Consider the following 5,868-nt stretch of genomic DNA (forward strand, 5'->3'; position numbering starts at 1 on the left):
ATCAACACAAAATGAAAGTTCATTGTAGTAACTAAAATATGATGATATGTCAATGTTGTGCTCATAGCTTGTTTCCACTGCCCTCAAGTAGCAAAAATAGAAATAAAATAATCAAAATTATTGCAGGTTTGAGTAGAAAAAGAAACTGGAGTAGGTAGACAGTTAAGGGTTGTCCACACCAAGAAATATAACCCTAACATTAACTATAACGATAATGATGTGAGCATCCCCGCACTTATTAATGATAATGCTCTGTAAACAGTGGCGCCATGCACGAGCTGTTCACTCCAGCTGTGTTGGCAGCTGAGGAAAATGGATATTGATGACTTGTTACTGCTGTATGTTACACAGAGAAAGAAACAGAGGATCAGAAAGGTATGGGTTCACTGGCGAGTGGTGATTCAATGTGTTGCTCAGAAGTATTTCAGGACACTAGTTGCTGTGATGTTTCAGTATTTACAGACCAAACTGCACTGGCTGATGGCAGCAGATGCTGAAGTGTGATGCTCAAAAGCACACATATGACCAGCTTTTCTTCCGCTGTGGCAGGGACACGCGGTATGAGCACAGATCTAAAGCCTAAAAGGGTCGCTAACTTTATGTTTTTTTTACATTATAATGGAGATCAAAGTTCCAGCATCACTGTATAATAAAGAGAGAGAAACCCATCTTAAGAAATCAGCTGTGTGTGTCATTCTGCTCCAATTTACAGTGCATCAGTTTGTAGTGAGAAAGGTGCAAAAACCAATAAAGTCATCAGTCAGTTTCCAGAATTAAGATGATATATGCAGGTTTTGAGGTTTAACTGTAAATTTCAGGCTAGATGGAGATTTTGTCATGCCTTATGGTTTAGGGGATGGATTTTGATGGGCTGTCGGGGTTTCTATTGTTCATGAAATTGCTCTGAAAGTGATCCCAACGATATCGTTCACAACTGTCATTGTCGTTACAATAGTGGTGTGGACTCCACAATCTACTTGAGTTAGAACGATTTCTAAAACTACATATTTATAGTTATCGTTATAGTTATCATTCTTTGCGTGGACAGCGTTTTAGTCAGTAAAGTAACAGTTGCTTTGAATGTTGTATTAGTAACACAGCCTCAGACAGCTAGAAATGTAGGAGGTTACTGGTAAATACAGAAGTACATAACTTTAATTATTCTGTCATTATATGTGAAAGAACTTACATATATGTCCAGGCTAGAGTAATAGAGTTTATTTCTGTTCATCATTAACCCTGCAGGGTATTTTCTTTAGTACAATTAATATCAGATTTAGTGACCCCTGACCTCTGACCACCTGAACTCAAACATACACCTGGAGGAATGTGGTTCCTTTTACCTGTATTTAGTTATACTCTCTATTTTAATATTTATATGTGATATGTGATTGTAAACTAAAGTTGCAATTACAGTGGAGGCAAGACCAGTGTTCTCATGTCCTCATGTACTGATGCAGTAGGAAAGTTGATCTGTGTCTGATCCATTGTTGATATCCATTTGCTGGGTTTTGAAAGACACCCTCAAACTGACAGGTCTGTTTAAATACCTATGTGTATTGCTGTCTGCTGCCTCAATATAGCAATGCGCCAACAATGTGCCTGACCACACCTGATTTTAAGACCAACACGCCCATGGGTGCTCAGATGGGTGCAAGTGCATTTGCTATTTAACTAACGTGGGCACTGGACGGGAAAATGACAACTGTGTCGGTCTTAAACTAGCAAAGACACTTGTGTTGCGCTTGGCACCGCTTTATGCCGGGCGTAAGATAGGGCCCATAGTCTTGAGCAGTGGATTCTACCCATATATTGTATAAAAATATGGACGCAGTTACCGTGATGTCACCCGTTGGTTTCTGAAGAGCGGTTTTGAAGCTCAAAGTGAGCTGCTCCGGCCATCGCCATCTTGGCAGTGCATGACGCTGCCTAACTCCCAGCCAATCAAAAATGGGCAAATGGCTGAAACAAGCCACCCAGCGGCTGGCGGACCTGTCACTCAAAGCAGCCATGTCCTTCATTATGCATAACTTTACGGCTTAATAAAATTTAAACGGGTGAGTTATAAAAAAATTCACCTCCCGTACAGTTGTCATGAAAGCAGAAATTAGCTATAGAGACCAAAACCTTTTTTTTTTATACCAGGCTGTTTATTTCTGCTGCAAAGTTGGGCATTTTAACATGGGGGTCTATGGGGATTGACTCGCTTTTAGAGCCAACCTCAAGTGGCCATTCAAGGAACTGCAGTTTTTGGCACTTCTGCATTGGCTTCATTTTACAGCCCCAGAGGTTGCCGCTTGATTCTACCACATGCTACTCCAAGCCAATGGTTGTATTACATGCAGAGCTGTAGTGGTAAATAAAAGCTTGGGGAAATTCTACCTTACCTGTGCCGTGGAATTGCGGCTGTGAGGCCTTATGGATGGATAAATGGACCGATCAGTCTCTATCTTAAAAACAAATCTCAATTCTCACACAGTCTATAGTTTTTAAGTCCATTCTGTTATTTTGTCATATAACAAACATTGATTTATATTAAAGGGAAACTGCTGTATTTTTCAACTTTGACCCTATTTTCCCATATTTTTGTGTCTAAGTGATTAATGAGGACAACAATTTTTGAAGCTGGTCCAGTATTGACTGAGAGCACTGCAGCCGGCAGCCTCAAAACGGGCTGATCTGACAGGGCAATAGTGGCCCGTGAATGTATGTCCAATAAAAGTGCTTGTTTTTGTCACTGACAGGCTCAGATTGTTATTATAAGTGTGACAACATTATGGAAAGGACCACACAGAGAAATAAAACGTTTTTATTTACTGTTTGCTTGATCCAGTCTGTTTGTTATTGTGTCAAACCAAGTCTCACTCAAGGAGAAGTCTTGTTCTGAAATCTTGCAAGAGTTGAGTTGTTGTCAAAATCAACTAAATATTCAGTCATGACGGAGTTGGAGAGAGGAGTGCTGGGAAGAATTTGTTGTGTTGGAGTACAGAAAGCAGAGCTTAGTGTTATCTAAAAGATTTAGCTGATTTTGATAACAACTCAACTCCAGAAGGGTTCAGAGCTGGTTGAGTCCTGGGCTTTTGGCTTGCAGGGAGCATTTCTACATCCGTTAACCCTCTAAAACCTACACAGACAAAGAAGCTCCTGGACATATTTTTTTTTTCCAACTCTGAGCTTATTCTTTCAGTGAGTATCAAGTATTATACATCATATGATTCAGGGGAACCTACCCTTTCTTTCTAGTGCAGTATAAAGTCACCATCATGCATTACCTTTGTGTGAGAATATCATATATAGCAAAAAAAGAAAAGCGCCCAGTGAAAAAACTTGTTTTGTTGAACAACTTTATAGTCAATCAGGGAATTTTTTTCAATGTGAAAAGTGCTATTTATGTGTTTTGGAGCTTCATGTCAAGTTCACTCAAATTCTGAATAATGTAAGAAAAACACCCTTCGGGGGCTCCATAGAAAGTACAGAGGAAAACACAAGGCATTATCAGGAACCATGTCCTTACAGGTTCTTAAAAGTCCAGGTTATGGGAAAGTCCAGGTTATGGGGTTGTTAAGGTCCCACAATATAATAGACCTGTTAGATTTTCATATGTAGAGACTTTGTCAAGGCTATTCCCAGCAAAGGAGGAGAACTACTGGTGGACCTGAACAGCACGTCAGAAAAACTAAGCAACTGGTTAAAATTTGGATAAACCCAAACAACTAAAAGGCAACTTTTGCGTTGTCAGCATGACAATTAGGAAAAACTATACATCATGACCAAGATGATGATTTCATATGGGAAACTGAATTCTCTAAAGTTAGCATGGAGAATTGTATAGCTTATCATGTGGACTACAGTGTAAAATAAATCAGAAAATTTTAACATTACTAAAGTGAAGCTTCAGCTTACTGACAGAAAGGAGGAATAGAGCAATAGATGATTAGGGTCAAACATTTAGGTTAGGCAATATTTCATCAGCCTTATACTTCAAGGCCAAAATAGAATTTCACGTAAAGCAGATGGGAGGTTTGTTATGGCACGAGTAGGCTGGAAGGACTACAGCCTCTGTGGTTGCGTAGATTAAAGGTGGGGATGTGCTTGATGAGGCTACGAGTGGGAGGCAGAGCTTTGTTCAGGCTGTTCTCAGCGGGAAGGAAGACGTAGTGACGGACGGATTCATCTGATCCAGACACGATGAGTCTAACTGTGACATGACGGTCAAACAGGAATGTCTGACTGAAAGATGTTAGCCTGACATTGAGTTTTTGTTCTGTTGTTGGAAAGTTTGATGACATGAAGTCTGAGTGGGCGATTTCTAAACCTGCAGAGATGGCTGCTCAGATCTGAGGCGACCAAGTTCCTCACTTCCACTTCACTATTCATTCTGTTTGCCAAAGAATTTGTGGGCCAAAAACAAAAACAATTAGCTAAAGAGGCTAAAATGGAAAACTCTTTTAGAGTTATGAAGCAGGGAGGATGTCTGCAGGTCCATAAACTATTAAAATGTCTTAAACTGAAATGTAAAAATAGTATTAATTTATTAATTTGACTTAAATATGAAACCATGACTTCTTAAATTTAACATTAGCACTTGATCTGGTACATGTTTTAATGGGAAACAAGTTTACTTAATATATTCATGTTGCAATAGTGAATGTGTTTCAGACTCTAAACACAGTTAATATTACACATGAAAGCATTTGAGCCATTTACTTTAAGAATTTTTATTGCAGCAGTAATTTCACATTAACACAACGAACAGTTTTCAAACACAAAATTTTGTGTTAATACAATTAAGGACCAAAGAAAACATTAATATGATGAAGATGATAAAGATGATATGTAAGAAAGGCAACAATACTGTGTTATAGACTATGATAGCCCTAATTGTGTCAACAATAAAGTAATTTTTTTGAGTAAGGGTTAATATTTAATATTTAGCCGAGATAAAAAAAAAAAATACTACAAAACAATCACAAACAGATGCAAGTGCTCAATATTATCAACAGTATCATCATTTAACTTGAGAGTACAAGTAAACTGGGAATCGTTAAGCAGAAACGGAATCAGAATTGATAAAATTCAGACGATACTCAACCGTAGAATACACACAGTCCTCTGAAAACTCTTTCTTCTTTCTTCCTCTTGTTGCTTTTCTTTCTGAGAAATTCAGTGCAGCATAGTTCATTCTGTCATCAACTTCAGTCTGTGCAGGAAATAAAATGGTTACATTTATAAAGTGATATATATACGGTGTCTTTAATGGAACAACAATACATTAAATTTTGTTTTTTCACTCACAATATCATGTACCGGTTGACGCAAGTTGTCATGTCGAGCTTCTGAAATAGTGCTTTCCATTCCTAAAGATGAATGAAATCATAAAAATAAGTATTTGATAGATAAAGGAACTCAATCTGACTTTTTAGTAAGAGTATTATGTCATAAAATAAAAATCGTAAAAGTGGACATTTTCTTTGATTATTCATATAAAATATAGTCAGAGAGTTTAACGAGGTACACAAAGGAAAAACAACCTCTATGAAGACTTAAATGTTTATCTTTTGAATGCATGTTGCTGCTATTGTTCAAAAATTCATTGATAATATACAATATGACATGATTTTACCCAAGAACCTATACTGTAAAGGTTTGTCCAAACTTGTCCATAAATTGTATAAATAAATTAATATGTCATACATCAGAACATGTTTTCAATCTAACAGAAGCATTTAGTTTGTTACAACACTTACCTTTATATTGTTCACGTACTCTTAGACTTCGGTTGCAGATGAAGACGACATTTGCAACAACAGAAATGGCCAAGCAGACTATTAATATCACTATTCCAATAAATAGTGAATGTGTTGTTTG

General features: G+C 37.5%; 1 long non-coding RNA gene across 1 annotated transcript; it reads right to left on the reverse strand.

Annotated features, from left to right (window-relative positions):
• Positions 1-4,733: 4,733 nt before the first annotated feature.
• On the reverse strand, positions 4,734-5,868 carry LOC137189752 (uncharacterized). The gene is made up of 3 exons (XR_010929731.1): positions 5,748-5,868; positions 5,296-5,357; positions 4,734-5,200 (listed from the first exon to the last, which is right to left on the reverse strand). It is a non-coding gene; the product is annotated as an uncharacterized lncRNA (long non-coding RNA).

Source organism: Thunnus thynnus, chromosome 9 (assembly GCF_963924715.1).
Source record: "Thunnus thynnus chromosome 9, fThuThy2.1, whole genome shotgun sequence".
Lineage (NCBI taxonomy): Eukaryota > Metazoa > Chordata > Actinopteri > Scombriformes > Scombridae > Thunnus > Thunnus thynnus.